General features: G+C 39.5%; 1 protein-coding gene across 2 annotated transcripts in view; it reads left to right on the plus strand.

Moving 5' to 3' along the window:
* The first annotated feature begins 2904 nt into the window (after positions 1-2904).
* The window catches only part of RASGRP3 (RAS guanyl releasing protein 3), a 109914-nt gene continuing 94553 nt past the window's right edge, over positions 2905-18265 (plus strand). For both annotated transcript variants that reach the window (XM_070476744.1, XM_020903510.2), the window contains exon 1: positions 2905-3168. The gene's annotated coding sequence lies outside the window, so the exon portion shown is untranslated. The remainder of the gene's footprint in view (positions 3169-18265) is intronic.

Consider the following 18265-nt stretch of genomic DNA (forward strand, 5'->3'; position numbering starts at 1 on the left):
TGTAGGCTTTTTTCACATCTTCCCTGAGGACTTTTGTTTGGGTTTCCTTTACATGGTATATATTGAAATTCTTTGTAGATGACTGCAATAAAAAAAATTTATTTTCCTCCACTTGCAAAACCAGGAGAAATTGGCACATTACTTTTCCTCACGAGGTCTTTGACTTTCTCCCCTAATGCCTTTTAAGAGAGTCTACTGCTAATTTTAGATTAAGAGTACAGAGCTTTTCTGTTTCCATAAATGTTTTAATGCTTCATTCCCATAGACAGGCTATTTGGGGAGATCTGTGAAGCTGTTCTTCTTGAGAAGTAAAATATTGCCCCACAAAAAGAGAAGGGAGGTTTCCAGTGAACAATGAAAGCCTGGTGAATGTACTTGGAGCTCCTTAGAAGAGTTCATTCTCACATGGAGAATGGTTTGCTCCCAGAAACTTATTCCCCCCTTGCCAGTCATTTTCCTGCCAATGTCAACCCATGCACCTTTCAGCCACTTCAATACACTGCAGCTGTTATATCCTGACCACCATGGACTTCCTTCTTCCTTTCTGCTGCCTCAACGAGGTCATTCACTCCTTTCTCTCTCTCTCTCTCTGTCTCTTTTAAAAGAAACCTTTTCCTCTCCATCTGTGCCCGGGATGCAGATACTCTTGCTTTTCCCTCATCAGTTCTGGCTGAGCTCATTGTTCAATCTACTGTTTCTCATGGATAGGGCTTTGCATTAGAAAACCATAATCAAATCACTAAACAAAAACAGGGAGTGGAATATTTTGTTTGCATTTAGAAGCTTTTCATTTACTTTTTTCATATTTTCTTTGTTTTGTTAACATCCATATTTTCACACATCCATATTAGCAAAGTCTGCTTTGAATTTGTCCATTTTAACTATGGCTACCCACAATGAGACAGATTTTCTTTCTCCCTTAAATATCACCAGTTTGCTCTTTCCACTGCTTTTGCCCTGCTTCAGGTAGCTCCTCAAAATTAATTGGGAAATAGATTTGACTTTTTAACCTTTATGTGTAAAAACTCTTGTGGTCTTCTTAATCGGAGTCACTGGTATTGTGTTTAAAGTTATCCTTATTTTTCCAGAAAACAAAATCATTTGCCTCAAATCTTTTTATTTGTAGTCATGTCTTATTTTAATTGATGTATAATTGATACTTAATATTATATTAGTTTCAGGTATACTACATACTAGTTTGATATTTGTGTATATTGGGAAATAATCACCACAATTGATTAGTTAACAATCTGCCAACATTCATAATTACAGAAAATTTTCCTTCTTGTGATGAGGACTTTAAAGATTTACTCTCTTAGCAACTTTCACATATGCAATATGGTATTAACTCTAGGCTTCCCTGGTGGCTCCGATGCTAAAGAATCTGCCTGCAATGCAGAAGACCTGGATTCTATCCTTGGGTTGGGAAGATCCCCTGGTGGAGGGCATGGCAACTCACTGCAGTTTTCTTGCCTGAGAATCTCCATGAACAGAGGAGCCTGGCGGGCTGCAGTCCATGAGGTCACAAAGAGTCAGACACGCCTGAAGTGACTCAGCACAGCACATTATTAACTCTAGTCACCAAGCTGTAATATCAAATTCTTTTTAGAGGGTGTGATATTAATAAACAAAATAATTCTGTAGACTGATGCTTCTTATCCTTTAGTGAGCATGAGAATTATCTGAAGTTAAAACACAGATTGCTGGGCCCAGCCATGGAGACTTTGATCACAAAGTGCCACTGCTTCTCAAAGTGTTACCCAGTGGAAGCCAATGTAAAGAGAAGCTTGTTGAGGTGTTAAGTGTATAATCATTGACAGATGATAGATAATAGAATCCTATGAATCCTGTATTACTACTTATTATTTAAATAATAGCAGTTTTAAAAACTCTATCCCTTAATAAGTTTTTAAAGCCTGGCATACACAGTATAAAAGTTAAAAAAAAAAAGCACAAAATATGTATATCAGAAATTAAACTGTTCCTTCTTTCCAGATCTCCACACCCACTTTGAAGAATCAAGCATGTTTAATATCTTGTTAGAATATGTGCACTTAACATTTTGAAAGAAGCTGGGAACTGCCCTCTATCAAATAGTTTATGCCAGTTTATACTTCCATCTATTATTATATGGATGCTTATTTCTCCACACTTCCATGGTATCGAACAATATCCAAAATTCTGATCTGCCCATCTGACATGTAAAAAAAAAAAGACATCTAATCTTTATTTTACTTTGTGTTGCATTAAATTATGGCAGAAGTTAAACAACTTTGAATAGCAAGACTGTGGGCAGTCTATTAGTTTTGTGCAAAGGCTGACTGGTTTTTAAATTCTACTTAATACTTTCATCCAAGCAAAAGTATCTGCTTTTCTTGTTCACCTTTGGTTGAAGCTTGCTTCAAAAAGTGCTGCTTCACCTCCTTCTGAACAAAAAGAAACAACTATGGTAACCCTCCTTGTCTGATCTTTTCCTCCTTTCCCCCAGGAAATTTGATTTTTTTTCCAGACAATCTTTTGAAAAATGAAGGCTTACATGCAGATTTTTTATGGTCTGTTTAGAAAATAATACATCTCCAAACCCAAGCTCTGCTTATGGAAAATGACAGCTGACAGCTAAATGGAGGTTATAGGAAATCAGAGAAAATGTTTGCTATGGTGCAACACACCAAAGCTGAATTTTCCTTAAATTGTTTATTGGTGCTCACTTGGAAGACACACACACACACACACACACACACACACACACACACCTACCTAAGACTGCTTTTTGAAATCAAATGTATTTCCTGCCTTTTCTTTCCTCTGGACTCTTACCACCAGCCTATTTATAGCCCAGGAAAGGAAAACGCACCGCTGGAGGCAGGAAAACTAAGTTCAGAAAGAATAGGAGGAAGTGTGCCTGCCATTTAGCCAAACAACCTTTAATTCATTGAGCTCAAAGCTTAGCGGCTTCGCTGTGGTCGTGAGGCGTAAACAGCTCGCAAATAAGAATTTTTTTCTCTCCCCACGTTTTAATTGGATTTGGGCAATGGCGATGAAGGCAGCATTTTAGAAGAGAGAACAGGAATCTCTAGTTGTTTAGACACGTGGAAGAGGAACCGTGAGGGGTTGGTGAAGCAGAAAGGAGAGGATGAGCTTGAAATGATTCCGCGCCTGCGAGTTAAGGTAAGTGTTCTTTTCAAGAGTCTGCTGTTGTGTCTACATGCATCTCATGTGCTATGGAGATTAGCCCTAGGTGGTGTGTATAATTTGAAGGCAGAGTCCCTTGAAGAGCTCATGAGCTTTGCTTTTATCGCTGAAGAAATGGGGAAATTTCCTTCAGCCTTAGTTGTGACATCTTCAGTTTTTAACAATAATATTTTTAAGTAGTTGTTTCTTTAAAATAGTTCTGTCTCCACTAAGTTTTCTTTGGTTCCTTTGTCACCAGAGGATTAAATAGTATAAATAATTTCGTTGAAGATCATTTTCGAAAAATCATTTCTTGATACTTGTCTGTTTTTCTATCCTCTTCAAAGTACTGATTAATATTCCACATACCAAGTTTTGAATCAATACTGGTTTAGAATACACTGAATAGAGAGGCCCTCAAGCAAAAGTGGTCATTTTAGAAAAGTTATTTTAACTAAAATTTAAATTTTGTATAACATTCATTGAAGATTGAATCTTTTAATGCAAGAGTTTTCCTAAACATGCATTTTCAGACTAAGGAAAACCCTCTAGAAGCATTAAAAAAACAAAAAACCCAGCACTTAACAGCTCCAGTGATAGGAACTGTTCACAATAATTACTTACATTTAAATTATTATTTCAAAATATTCATTCAACATATATTTTCTGAGTGACCTGAAAAATTGTTCCTGGGTTTGGAGGTGGAAAGGTCAAAAGGGGATGGATTATATCCAAGAGCAGCTGATGCCGCCCACAAAAACTTGGAAAGCTCCTAGGGACATTCCAACTCTTTTAACATTTTTTTGCCATCACACAAGTACGTTTGTTTAGATGATCCACCGTATTTGCATCCCCCACTGATTCTATTCACATTTGTGTCCTGGAAAAACTTGATTGATGTTTCTATGATGTCAAACAAAGGAATAAGTTTCTGGTGGTTTATTGAAAAGGAAAAGCAGAAGGAAATGTGTTGCTGTTATTTTGGTTTATCCCCGTTTGAGATTGGTATGTTTAGAATCTGTCCTAAGAAGATAGCAAAACTGGAAGCCAGAAAAGCTGAGCCAGCCAGATTGAGAATAACGCAGGAGGCCAAGGCTGAGTTCTGTCTCGATGTGGATTTTATTGCCTGTTCTCCTTCCTGGAAGAATTTAAGGGTTATTTTCTTCTGATTAGAAAATTATAATTCATTCCATGGAAATAGCAAAGTATAATATCCTTGAGTAGAAAGAGCAATATTTCTTAAAGCTAGGTAGTAAAAAATAGAGGGAAATAAAATTAATCTGGACAAATATGATGAGCCTGAAGAAGCAGAACGAAGTCTTAGCCCTTGTTTCCAGGACACTCTAATTCTGCAAAGTCCTGAATTCAGTGCTGAATCCATTTTATTATTTCCACAAAATAAAACCTAAGGTGACCTAATTAATTGCCATCCCATGTGGGTCTAGCGATAGAAACACCGCTTACAGTGATTCTGATTTCTCTGTGTATATTGAACTTTTTCCCCTTGCAATTTCAAAACAACATTCTCATTTGACATATTCGTATGTTTACCTTATGAGAATAAAATTGTTATAAACACTATTGAAGGCTTAAATAATAAACAAAACTATGAGCTATGTATTTTATTCTAAGAATATGTATCTTTCCCAATTTTAAAAGTTTTGTTTTGGGTCATTAGTTTCTGGATTCCCATAGATGCTTATAAATGTATCCATGAAGTGCCAGTTATTTAAAATAGATATCTTGGGAATTGCTTAATAGTTTCACTATGAGGTTATAGTACATTATTGTTGTTTTTGTTTACTCACTAAGTCGTGTCCCACTGTGACCACATGGACTGTAGCCTACAAAACTCTGTTCTTGGGATTTCCCGGACAAGGATACTGGAGTGGGTTGCCATTTCCTTCTCCAGGGGAACTTCCCTACCTGGGGATTGAACTCACATCTCCTGCATTGCAGGCAGATTCTTTACTGCTGAGCCACCAGGGAAGCCCAGAGTACATTACTAGAGTTAGCTAATTTTGAAACAAACACACAAAAGCCAACTTTTTACCTTCTCTATTAATTAAACAGCCATTTATTTCTTGGCTTCCAGCATAACTCCTACAATCACTATGTGTTCACAGGTTACATAGTATAGCCACCACTTGACACTCACTGAAATATAAATGAGATCAGATTGCTGAAGAGATAGAGTGAAGTTTTAAGAAATGTAGATTTCACATTGTAATTCACAACTTGTAGGATGTATTGAAGGAGGATGCGGGGAGAAGCGTCCCACTGCCAGGCAGCCATACCTACCTGGCCTGATGCTGTGGGAGCAGGGGGAGCTGCAAATTGATTTTCATGTGTCTATGAGCACCTTAAATCCAGATTAGTGACCTCTGGAGGCTCTTTTTCTCCTATACTCTTATCCCTTCGCATCCTATATTACAGATCAGCAGTAGCACCACCAAAGCATGTTTATTAGTTCTTCTACTTATAATCTCTACCTTTGATAAACTCAACATTAACTTGGAGAGCTGGAATTATACAGAACACAAGGCATCCTATATGTGGGACCAAATGAATGATGTGGATAATGATTACAGGTAAGGAAGTTCTGATCCTGGCAGGCTTCCCGGAGGGGAGAGGTTGAACTGAGCCTTGAAGGGCAAATCTGATGGGTATGGCCAGAGATAAAATCCTCCAAGATAAGAATGGAACTGTGTGCATGGGAAGAGATAGGAAATTACTTGGGTTGCCAAATGAAATATAGGATTCCCACTGAAATGTGAATTTCAGATAAACAACATATACTTTTCCTAGTAAGAGTATGTGCATGAAGTCTGTTGCATGAGATATACAAAATATATTTGTTGTGGATCTGATTCACATTTAACTGGGAGTCCTGTGTTTTTTATTTCCTAAATCTGGTCACCCTACCAGGGAACTCTGTGTCAACCAGCTTGATAGGGACAGAAGCAATGCACATATGGAAAAAGTGAAAAGTGTCTGGAGGAGATTGAGGTCAGACTGTGGTGGGACCATAATGCTAGACTAAGGAATTTAGAATCTAATTTGAAGACACTGAGGAGACACTGAGGGTTTTGAAATGGGAAATGACATCAATAAGATCTGGTCATTCAAGGCAGGACCTGCTGGGGCCAAGAGAGCAGCTCCCCGAGGTCTGGATGCTGGTGACAAAAGAGAGAAAGAAACCAGTCAGATGAAGACACATTAGAGAACAAACCCACGTGTCTTGTAAACTAATTGGGTATGGATCAGGGAGGAGAGGAAGTGTTAGAAAGGATATTATGTTTAATTTAGAGTCTATTCAGAGAAATAGTCAGAGATAGCAGCAGGTCAGGGAATTGGTGAGGGAGGCAAGGATTTTGGTCTCAGACATATTAAATTTGAGGCAATGATGGGATAATCAGGTAGAAATTGTTAAGTGGACACTGGAAATGGGAAATAGCTTAGGAGAAAGGTAAAGGCTGGAAATAATGACAACGCCAACACTGATGGGGATTTTCTTTATGCCAAGCTTTTTTTTTTTTTTAAAAAATATGCATTCTCTATTTAATGCTCACAACTACTTATGAGCAGATTCCATTGCTAGCCAGACTGTACAAATGAGAAAACTGAGGCTCAGAGAGGTTAAGTGACTTGTCCACGATTGCCTGGTTAGAGACAGAAAATGGAACCCAGCTGTCCATATGCTCAAAGCCATGTTCCCGCTCATTCCCATGGAGAATGCGGAGTATCTTCTGTGGATTCGATTCCTCCATCTACAAAGACCTACAGGCACAATTGTTCATGCTGTAACCCAGATCTTCTTCTTTTTAAAAAATGTATTGGTTTATTTTAACTGGAGGACAGTCACTTCACAAGACTGTGGTGGCCCCAGCCACACATCAACACGGATTAACTAGATGCCTGGTCTTTTACCTCACTGTGGTAGCCCTCAGAATTCTCCACCTTTTGGTTAATCTCTCTGAGGAAAAGGGAACAGTTTATACACAGAAAATTTCCCATTTATTTATTTGTATATTTATTACCCAAATTGTTTTTCCCTTCAGTGTCTTGACTTTAGATTTTTCCTCGGTTATTTGGTGAAATAAAAATTACCATGACGAGAAAACAGGACCCAGGGTGTTAACGCCTCTCCCTGTCTCTGGCTGCCCTCTAGTGGCAGAACCAGCTAACAACGCTTAGCTTAGGTCTGGGAACCTTAGCTCCTTAGGAAACCGAGTCAGTCAGCAGAAGCATCTGTGGGCTCCTAAAAGGTTTGGAGGCTAGTTGTGCTGAGATTCTGGAAATGGATTTCATAGAGTTACTTGCACCCTTCCAGCTGGCTGGCTTGAAGGGTATCCTGTTCTGGATTTATTAAACTTGGTAATCATTAAAGGTATTTCACTTGTTTATCCTGTTAGGAAGGAAAAAGCTTTAAGTTTCGCAGCGGTGTCTGACTCTTTGAGACCCCGTTGACTGTAGCCTGCGAGGCTCCTCTGTCCATGGCATTCCCCAGGCCAGAATACTGCAGTGGGTAGCCATCCCTTTTCCAGAGGATCTTCCCAACGCAGGGATCCAACCAGGGTCTCCTGCATTGCAGGCAGATTCTTTACCAGCTGAGCCACTATGAAGTCTGGTTATGAAAATTTTAATACACAGTTGTGCCTTGATTGTTAAGAAAATTTCCTAGGCCTTTTATTCTAAATGTTTATTTAAAAATACACCATATATTTTCTATTAAAATATAGTGTTTTAGGAATATATCCTAAGGAAATATTCATATATTGAGACAAAAATGTATGTAAAAGAAAGTTTGTCTATTTGAAACAGGAAAAAATTTGGAAAATATGCAACATTAGGGATTTGCCAAATAATAGTCCACAATATGGAATTACAAATAGCCATTAAATTACATTAAAATATTTAATGGCAATGGTAACTGTAGTAAATGTATATGTGAAAAAGAAAAGACAAATTCGTGGCAGGATCCCATTTTCTTACAAATTATAAATGTATATATGAAAAAGAATTAAGAACTAAAAATTCATATACTAAAATGTTAGCAATAAGAATCGCTGGCCAGTGGGGGTAATGGTGATTTTTATTTTCTGCTTTCTCTCTGGGATAAGCATGTATTACTTTTATAATCAGGTATGAAAACCAATGTGTTTTGAAACAGTGGAGAACTAAGTCCTGATGCTCTAACTTCTTGCTTTCGTGACTGATGATCAGGTTTGTGCTAATTCAGCCCCATTTAGGCTTCTCTGCCCAGAAAGGAGCTGCATCCTGTTTGTGACAGCATAATTCATTGTAATGGAAAAGATTATGATGCACTAGTCTGGTCTGTGACTTCACTGTATTCATTGGCAACAGGAAACAAAGACAGACACTTGTTTTTTTTTCATAATTGTTTTAGCAATAATTGACAATTGGAGGAAATGAATGGCAGAAAACAATTATGGGCAGACAAGATGGTCAGCAAATCAGACTGGGAAATGCAGTGGAGCCTGTCTTAGTTCTGTTCGTGCAACAATTTCAGAACATTACAAAGATATTATTGTTTTGTTTTCAACCTCCTTCTGAAATCACTATTGTTTTTAGTAGCAGTTACACAACTCTTTGCTGGCAGCAATGACCCCCAATGTGTTTTAAATTCAGCAATTTGTAACCCCACGTCGGGGACTTGGGACTGAATTTTTTATCTATGTTAATATCAGGATCAGTGTGAACTTCTTAACATGCACCATGTGTTCAGCTGTAGTACTCCTATAACAACAACTAGCTCCCTGTTGCCCATATACAGGATCTTAAAAGCTTTAAATTCATGTTTCTATTTTCTGTGAAAAGATCACTTGTCTTTGTTTTAGCAGCAATGGTGAGGGAAACAACAAAAAGTCAAAACAAATGAATTCATGATTCACTGTCTTGTTTCCATGCTGTGAAATGAGTACAATTAACAGTGACTGAGATGAAAATGGATGTATTATCAACTGGGAAAGAGCTTAAGTAAGACAGGTATTACATACCTTGCAGTGACATTTATATCAACCAGTGGCTTGTGTGGCTAGACATGACTTAACTGTCCTGTTGGGTGTTATTAAATGTGTGGATGAAAAAGTTAAACATGAAGGAGCTGCTTTAACCTTTACTCCTGGTCATATTCTCCTCTGATTAGTCTGCTTTGGAGTAAAATTCTGCAGCAGCTCTGACTTCCAGTCTGAAAGACCAATTATTGGCCATGTGACTTAATGAGGAAGCCTCTAAACCAAATACTGTCCACTAGTAATATAAAGTGAGCCACAAGTGTGGGCCACATGTGTCAGTTTATATTTTCTAGTGGCCACATTAAGAATTTAAATAGAGTCAGGTAAAAATTAATTTTAAGAATCTCATTTGTTGAACCCATTATATCCAAAACATTATCATTTCGACTTGCAATCAGTATAAAAGATTAGTAACGAGAATCTTACCTTCTTCTTCTTTGGTATCAAGTCTTTGAAATCCAGGGTGTTTTATGCTTGCTACGCCTCTCCGTTCAGATGGGCCTTATTTCATGTATTCAGTGGCTTCAGGTGCCTTTGTAGCTACCGTATGTAGTGGGCAGTGCGAATCTCAACAGCAGAGCCTCATAATGGCGTGTGGATTTTGGACGGTGAGATTCCGCTGTCTGTTCAGGACTCATGGTCTCCATTCTGATGCACTCATTAGGCCAATCCTACATGTATCAGCTAAAACTGAATAACTGAAAAGCAAGCAAAGGATTGAAAGTTTCTGAGTTTTGTCCTCTTAGAACAATCCAACTACTTGTTGCATCAGCTGGAATGCTGCCTGACTATGGATTCCTCAATTGAGAATAAGGGTAAGAGGTTTTAAAAAAAAACCCTCAGACTTTGAAATCTGGATTATGTGATTATAAGAAACTTTATTTTATCATGATGTTTCCAAGTGAATTTAGGCATGTTAACAGATGACATTACACAGCTTAAAATAAACTTATGGAAAGCATTATAGATATTCTCTTAATAATGTGTACAACAGTACAAAGAAAGAAATCTTTAGTGGTTCTCATAGGCACACATACACAAACTTCTACCATTGTGACCATTTCTGATGTCTTTTCTGCATTCTGCATTGTCTTATTTGAAGGGGAGGAAGTATGCTTAAATAATCTTGTATAGCTACTATGCCCTGGGGACTCTCATGCCAGTCAGCTGGAGTGATAAAGATAGCTCTGTGTGCTAAGTATGGAGATGCAAAAATAGAACTGATGGAAGTGGATAAAACTAAAAGACATTGTAGTTTCTTAAGGCCCTGCCAACGCCAACAGCAGAGACCTGGAAACAAGGGCTTCTGAAGTCCTGGCAAGGAGTCACAGTCAACTGAAACAATCATATTTTAGGTTCATTGCTTATTCCATGAAGGTTTGGTTATGGAGCTAGATTTAAAACAATCAGAAAATTCTAAAATCACAATAAAAGTTAAAGACATTTAAAATAGAAATAGTAACCATCCATTGCATGATATATAAATCAGAAGTGTTTCAAAAGCATGTTTTTTTAAGAATGTTCTTGGTTCCCTGAATTGACTTTCCATTTTTCCCAAAGAAACAAAGTTATAAAGTGATTGGTATGTGCATCTAAAATATCATATGCTTACAGTGAAATCATTACAATGTATTTAGAATGTACTATATTAAATTATTGTGCTTTAATTATGATTTATTATGTGTGCATTATTCTAATGCATTTACAATGAAATATAATCATTAACATTTTGTTTCTACATTAATGCATTGTACCATACAACACTATGTTGATAATTATATTAATACATTAGTAATATATTAATAATTAACCCAAACAGGGCTTTCCAGGTGGCACTAGTGGTAAAGAACCCGCCTGTCAATGCAGGAGACATAAGAGATGTAGGCTCGATCCCTGGGTCAGGAAGACCCCCTGGAGAAGGACATGGCAGCCCACTCCAGTATTCTTGCCTGGAGAATCCCATGGACAGAGGAACCTGCTGGGCTACAGTCAGTAGGGTTGCAAAGAGTCGGGCATGACTAAAGCAACTTAGCATGCAAACAGAAAAATAGCATATTGAATCAATTTACAATCTCCATCTACCCAAAGCAAAAGCACTGATGGAGAATCTAGGAAGTGCCAGGTGCCCTATCAGGTACCAGGACAAGCATAAGAGATAAATTGTGTTTATTTTGTCATTGTCAGTAAGACAGCAGCTTCACTAGAGAAGAATGAGGAAATAGATGGAATTCTTTCCTACGGAGACAGCCTTGTTATCTGCGTTAGTCCTAGGTGGAGAAGACCTTTTCATTTCTGTGTCTAATTTTAACTTCTTAACTTTGGATTTGCCTTTTTTTTTTTTTTTCCATCCTTAGGACCAAGTACCTCTCTTTGGGGTGTAGCCACAATTAGGAGCTTTTTTGGTTCCCATATAGGGCGTGATTTTCCTAAGTCACATTTGGCAGAGAGGTGAAGAGATGAAGGTGAGAGAAGGGTTGTGGTGAAAGAGCACGGGGACACGTAAGAAAGAGAGTTCGCACAATTGGCTCGGTTCTCCTTGCGGGGTGGGGGCGGGGGGAAGGCAGGGCACAGGGGAACCAGGATTTGGATCATTCTGTGAATTTTCCTCTGCAGCTTCCAGAAGGGGAAAAGGAGGGGTGGAGGCCTGTGCAACTGACCTTTTTTTGCGTGTAGAGCATGCTTTCCAAGTCAGGGTTTTGTATCTCGGTGAGCGCCATAAACTGTTGGATTCGGTGGTACTGCCATTGCTTTTGCTCATCACTAGCAAATGAGAAGCAGGTGCAAGATCAGGGATTAACTGGCCTTTCGGCGAAGTCAAGAAGTCTGGGATGAGTGGGGCTACCGATTGAGCTCACAAACCAGCAAGAGAATTCAGGGAAGTACAGGTGGGCTGAAATTACCCCGTTCCTCCCTTCCCCACCACTGCTTCTGTGTTTGCTCCTTTTCCCCTTATTTAAAGACTCACTCCAACGGACTTCCCTGGCAGTCCAGCGGTTAAGACTTCACCTTCCGACACGGGGTGCAGGCTTGATCCCTGGTCGGGGAGCTAAGATCTCACATGCCTAGGGGCCAAGAAACCAAAACATAAACAACAGAGCAATATTGTAACTAATTCAATAAAGACTTTAAAAATGGTCCACATTGTGCTTGGCAGCACATATACTAAAAATGGTCCACATTAAAAAAAAAGTCTTTAAAAAGGGGAGGGGGATTCACTTGAGCTGATCTCCTTTCCTCAGAGTCTCCTATCTACAGAGGATTGGTTGCAAGACCCCTCTGTGGTACCTCAAGTCCTTTATGTAAAATGGCATAGAGTTTGCATTTGATATAAACATCCTATACTTTAAGTCAACACCTTTAAATCTTGTAATACCTAATACAGTGGAAGTGCTGTGGAAGTAGTTGTTGGTTTGTGGCAAATTCAAGTTTTGCTTTTTGGAACCTTCTTTTTTGAACCCACAGATACAGCGTTACTGACCGACTATAATCTGTCTTGGGGGTTGTTGTGACTTTATTGAATTGACATTTGTTAAGTAGAACCCCAGGTGTAGGATGGTAAGCAAAACACTAGACTATAAGAGAAACTGAAATAGGTTTATCCTGAAGATGTACGTGGCAGGCCTGAAGGGAGAGGTCAAGAAAGGGGGTAGGCTCAGGACCTGGGGCAGAAACTTTTATTAGGGTGGAGTGTGTGGGTGGAATGCTTTGAGGTTCCTGAGTTAAGCTCAATCCAAAGCCCAAAGGCAGGATTTTGGTAAGTTCCACGGTGGATCTTAACTAAGTGATACGGGGGAAGGCTCTTGGAGTTTGGGGAGACTGTTGATCACGAGGGTTATTGGGGAAGTCATATGGGCTTCCCTGATAGTTCAGTTGGTAAAGAATCTTCCTGCAATGCAGGAGACCCTGGTTCAATTCCTGGGGAATTGATCTGCTGGAGAAGGGATAGGCTACGCACTCCAGTATTCTTGGGCTTCCCTTGTGGCTCAGCTGGTAAAGAATCTGCCTGCAATGCAGGAGACTGGGTTTGATCCTTGGGTTGGGAAGATCCCCTGGAGAAGGGAAAGGCTACCCACTCCAGTATTCTGGCCTGGAGAATTCCAAGGACGGCATAGTCCATGGGGTCACAAAGAGTTGGACACGACTGAGCAATTTTCACACTTACCAGAAAGTTCTATTTCCCGGTGGCTCTTTTGGCTGTTTTCTAGGGCACACCCTTGCGTGAGGGGCTAGTGTGAATTTAAGGCACCCTGCAGGCCTCTTTAGCCAAACAAAACGGATGCCAAGGCAGCAATACCATGGAGTAGCTTAGGTGAGCACTTGGCAGAGGACAACACACTGGGATCTTAGCCAAGTTACAGTAAATTAAAATGCATTCAAAATAAGCTGTATTGGTTGTAAAAAAAAAAAGTGTACCCCACAGAAGCACAAGAAATGAAGCTGAGGCTGCCGGGGGCCTCCACCCAGAAACCAGCTGGCCAGGGGCCTGGGACCCAACAGGAGAGCTTGATGGTTCTGAACCTCCAGTCCCCCTGGGAGGTTCTGCTTCTCTCTGCCTCTCTCTCTGTCTCCCTCTCTCTCTCTTTCCAGCTTTCCCTGTCTCACCATGCATAGGGAGAAAGAGGATGTCCATCTGTGGGAATGTCCTTTGAATGTTCAAGTGCTGGTAGTTCTAAATTCCAGACTCTCTTGTAAAAAATCTGATTATCCTACTGGCCTATACTTGCCTCAGGTGTCAATACCTTGTCTGGTCATTTATGGCCTTGGGAGTGGAGGTCAGTAGGCTAATCCTGCGGATGGGGGCAGTTTTCAGCAGAAAGGGGCTTGCGCTGGGATGCCCCAAAGCTGTTACACACCTGGCGTTGAGGTGTGGGGGCTTTTGATTTTTTTTTTGACCTCTCTCTCTCAGGCCCTAATCAGTGTCTCCTAATTTTCCATGAAATTGCCATGTATCTTCCCTCTCTGTAGACTTTGCTATGCTGACCTGGCCAGTTAGGGTTCTGCCACCCCTCTCCTTTCTCCCAATCTAAAGCCTCTGTCTGTTTCCAGATGCTGCACAGAATCGCTCTCCTTGATAAAGCCATCACCAGCCTTCTGTGACCTCGCCCACTTTCAAAATACTGTATCATACTGTCTATTGTCTAATATATTTAATCACATGATGTTTGGTGGTATTTCTTTCACTTATTCAGCTATTATTTGACTCTATAGGAATTTCTTCTCTCTTCAACCTAATTATGAATTCCTTGAGGTATAAGTCATGTTTTTTTGCTTTTCAAAATCTCCCTCTGGAGTAGGTCAGTGTTCACAGAAGCATTATTCACAATAGCCAAAGAGTGGAACCCAAGAGTCCACCAATAGATGAATGGATAAACATATATTGGTATAAACATTTGATGGACTATTCTTCAGCCATAGGAAGGAATCAAGTTCTGGTATATACCGCAACATGGGTGTATGTTGAAAAAAATTATACTAAGTGAAATAATCCAGACACAAAAGGAGAAATATAATTTCACTTAGGTTAAATATCTTGAATAGGCAAATCTTAGAGACAGAAAGAGGTTGTTGGAGGCTGGAGACAGGAATGAGTGGAGAATTATTCCTTAATGGTCATAGAGTTTCTAATCAGGGTGGTAAAATATTTGTGGAAATAATGGTGGTGGTTGCACAACATTGTGTGACAAATCCTACTGAACTGTAAACGTAAAAGTGTTTAGGGTCAGGGTAGCAATTTTTTGTTCCGTATATCTTACCACTATTTAAAAATAATAACAATTCAGTATACTGAAATCAAAGAGTTGTATGGTATGTGAATTATATCTCAATAAAGCTGTTTTTTAATAATACCCTCTGGGAACCAGATACTATGTATAATAAGAGAGTGCTTAAGTAATACTTGTATCATTTGTTGTGAATTAACATGATATTATCATTTGTAATGAGATTCATTAAGAAACAAATTTACATGTGATAGAGAGCAGGTGTATTTCTCACTTATATATACACCAGATATAACACGATTGCTCTGTACTTGGTGCTAAGGTAGGTGTTGAGACACATGTCAAGTGCTGTCCAGGTATGATTTGAGATCCTAAATTCTGTCAATCATTTTTACCTTTTGTGGAGTACCTGCTATAAGGGATTACACACCAATATATGAATTTTATGTTTGGTGACAGAAAGAATAAAAATATCAACAAAATATATAGTAATAGAATTTCTACTCATATGTATATATTTTTCTGCCATCAACCAAATATATATATTTTACCATCTCTAGGGATTCATTCTTTAGGGCTGAGACATTGTTCTCCAAATATCTGCTTTTAAGACACAATATATTACAGAAGAAGTTGATTTGTGAACTAGGTTCCTGCTTCTCCATTCTCTGGTCATTTAATAAAGCTTGTGTGGTTTCAGTCTCGAAAAAAAGACATATTAGACTACTGTTGGTAAGATGAAACATTGTGCAGCCATGGGAAAAATCTTGTTGTAGAGGAATATTTGATGACATTGGAATCTTTAAGAATATTGAATGATGTTGGAAATATATCTGCCTTAAAGAGGCAGACTAAAAAACTATCAGTTCAGTTCAATTGCTTAGTTGTGTCTGACTCTTTATGACCCCATGGACTGCAGCACGCCAGGCTTCCCTGTCCATCACCAACTCCCAGAACTTACTCAAACTCATGTCCATTGAGTCAGTGATGCCATCCACTATCTCATTCTCTGTTGTCCCCTTCTCCTCCCACCTTCAATCTTTCCCAGCTTCAGGGTCTTTTCAAATGAGTCAGTTCTTCACTTCAGATGGCCAGAGTATTGGAGTTTCAGCTTCAGCATCAGTCCTTCCAATGAATATCCAGGACTGATTTCCTTTAGGATGGACTGGTTGGATGTCCTTGCAGTCCAAGGGACTCTCAAGAGTCTTCTCCAACACCACAGTTCAAAAGCATCCATTCTTCGGCGCTCAGCTTTCTTTGTGGTTCAACTCTCACATCCATATATGACTACTGAAAAAACCATAACTTTGACTAGACGGACTTTTGTTGGCAAATAATGACTCTGCTTTTTAATATGCTGTTTAGGTTGGTCATAACTTTTCTTCCAAGGAGCAAGCATCTTTTAATTTCATGGCTGCAGTTACCATCTGCAGTGATTTTGAAGCCCCCCCCATCCCCCAAAAAATAAAGTCTATTTCCATTGTTTCCCCATGAAGTTTGCCATGAAGTAGCTGGATGCCATGATCTTAGTTTTCTAAATGTTGAGTTTTAAGCCAGCTTTTTCACTCTCCTCTTTCACTTTCACTAAGAGGGTCTTTAGTTCTTTGCTTGCTGCCATAAGTGTGGTGTCATCTGCATATCTGAGGTTATTGATATTTCTCCCAGCAATCTTGATTCCAGCTTGTGCCTAATCCAGCCCAGCATATAAGTTAAATAAGCATATATTTAACTGACAATATACAGCCTTGACGTACTCCTTTCCCGATTTGGGACAGTCTGTTGTTCTATGTCCATTGCTAACTGTTGCTTCCTGACCTGCATACAGATTTCTGAGGAGTCAGGTCAGGTGGTCTGGTATTCCCATCTCTTTCAGAATTTTCCACAGTTTATTGTGATCCACACAGTCAAAGGCTTTGGCATAGTCAATAAAGCAGAAGTAGATGTTTTTGTGGAACTCTATTGCTTTTTCCATGCTCTGGCAGATGTTGGCAATTTGATCTCTGGTTCCTCTGTGTTTTCTAAATCCAGCTTGAACATCTGGAAGTTCACGGTTCACGTACTGTGGAAGCTTGGCTTGAAGAGTGTTGAGCATTACTTTTCCTGTTGTAAATTTTATAAAACACAGGAAAGGTATTTATTAGTTGCCTGTCTCTATGTAACAAGTCACTCCTTAACCAAGTGCCTAAAGGGTGGGTTGCAATCAGGCATCCGGTGGGGCTCCAGTCATCCAAAGACTTGATGGGAACTTGAAGACCTACTTTTGAGGCAGGTCATGCCCATGGCTGAAAAGTTGGTATTTGCTGTTGGCTGGGACCCTCAAGTCCTCTCCTGTGGGATTTCTCTGTGGAATGCTTGAATATCTTCATGACATGGCATCTGACATCTGAGTGAGAAATCCTTGACTAAGGTGAAAGCTGAAATGCTTTTTATGACCTTGCCCTGGGGTCACAATGACACACCACTATGGCTCTTGTATCCTCGTAGTTATGCGGGGCCAGCCCTGAGTCAGGGTCAGCAAAGACTACAGAGGGCATGTGAGGATCACTGGGGATCATCGGCAGGTGACTGCAAACACACACTGAAATAAAAGTTTAAGAATGGTTAGAATGGATCTTATTTTGGGGGGGAGCTTTACTTTAAAAAAATTTTATGGTGAACATGCCCGAGTTTTGGAATCACACACAAAAGCAACACAAGTTATTTTTTCAAAGCCATAACTATTCCAGTGAAGACAAGCTCATCCCTGGTACCTTGGTATAAAGTTGGATTATCTATGCTTTTCTTTCTCTGATATAATCCTGTAACTAAGGAAAGGGACATCTATATGGAAAGAGGAGTAGTTTTGAAATATGGGGCACACAGCTGGGAAGATGTGGCCAAAGTAGAGAGCCTGGGGTAAGCATAGCAGTGTAGAGGCCCCAGAACCAGAGAGACGTCAAAGAGGGTTAAGAATATTATAAAGGGTGACAAGTGTGTTGAAACAACCTTGAGCTTTCAGGTAAAGGTGGGTTTAACATACACTTTTACTTATCTCTGCTTCCTTCTGAGAGCCTATTAAGGCAAGATCAAAGGATTTGGGTTTTTTAAAGTCATAAATACACCATGACAATATTTTGGAAGCTAGAAAGCAGATGGTGACTAATTTAATAGTGGAAACCATAAAATCAACCCAATTTGCCCTGGTGGTGGTGGTGGTTTTAATTGCTAAGTTGTGTCCAACTATTACAACCCCGTGGACTGTAACCCACCAGGTTCCTCTGCCATGGGATTTCCCAGGCAACACTACTGGAGTGGGTTGCCATTTCCTTTTCCAAGGAATTTGTACTGGAGAACCCT

The sequence above is a fragment of the Odocoileus virginianus genome, chromosome 2, assembly GCF_023699985.2.
Source record: "Odocoileus virginianus isolate 20LAN1187 ecotype Illinois chromosome 2, Ovbor_1.2, whole genome shotgun sequence".
In the NCBI taxonomy this organism is placed as follows: domain Eukaryota; kingdom Metazoa; phylum Chordata; class Mammalia; order Artiodactyla; family Cervidae; genus Odocoileus; species Odocoileus virginianus.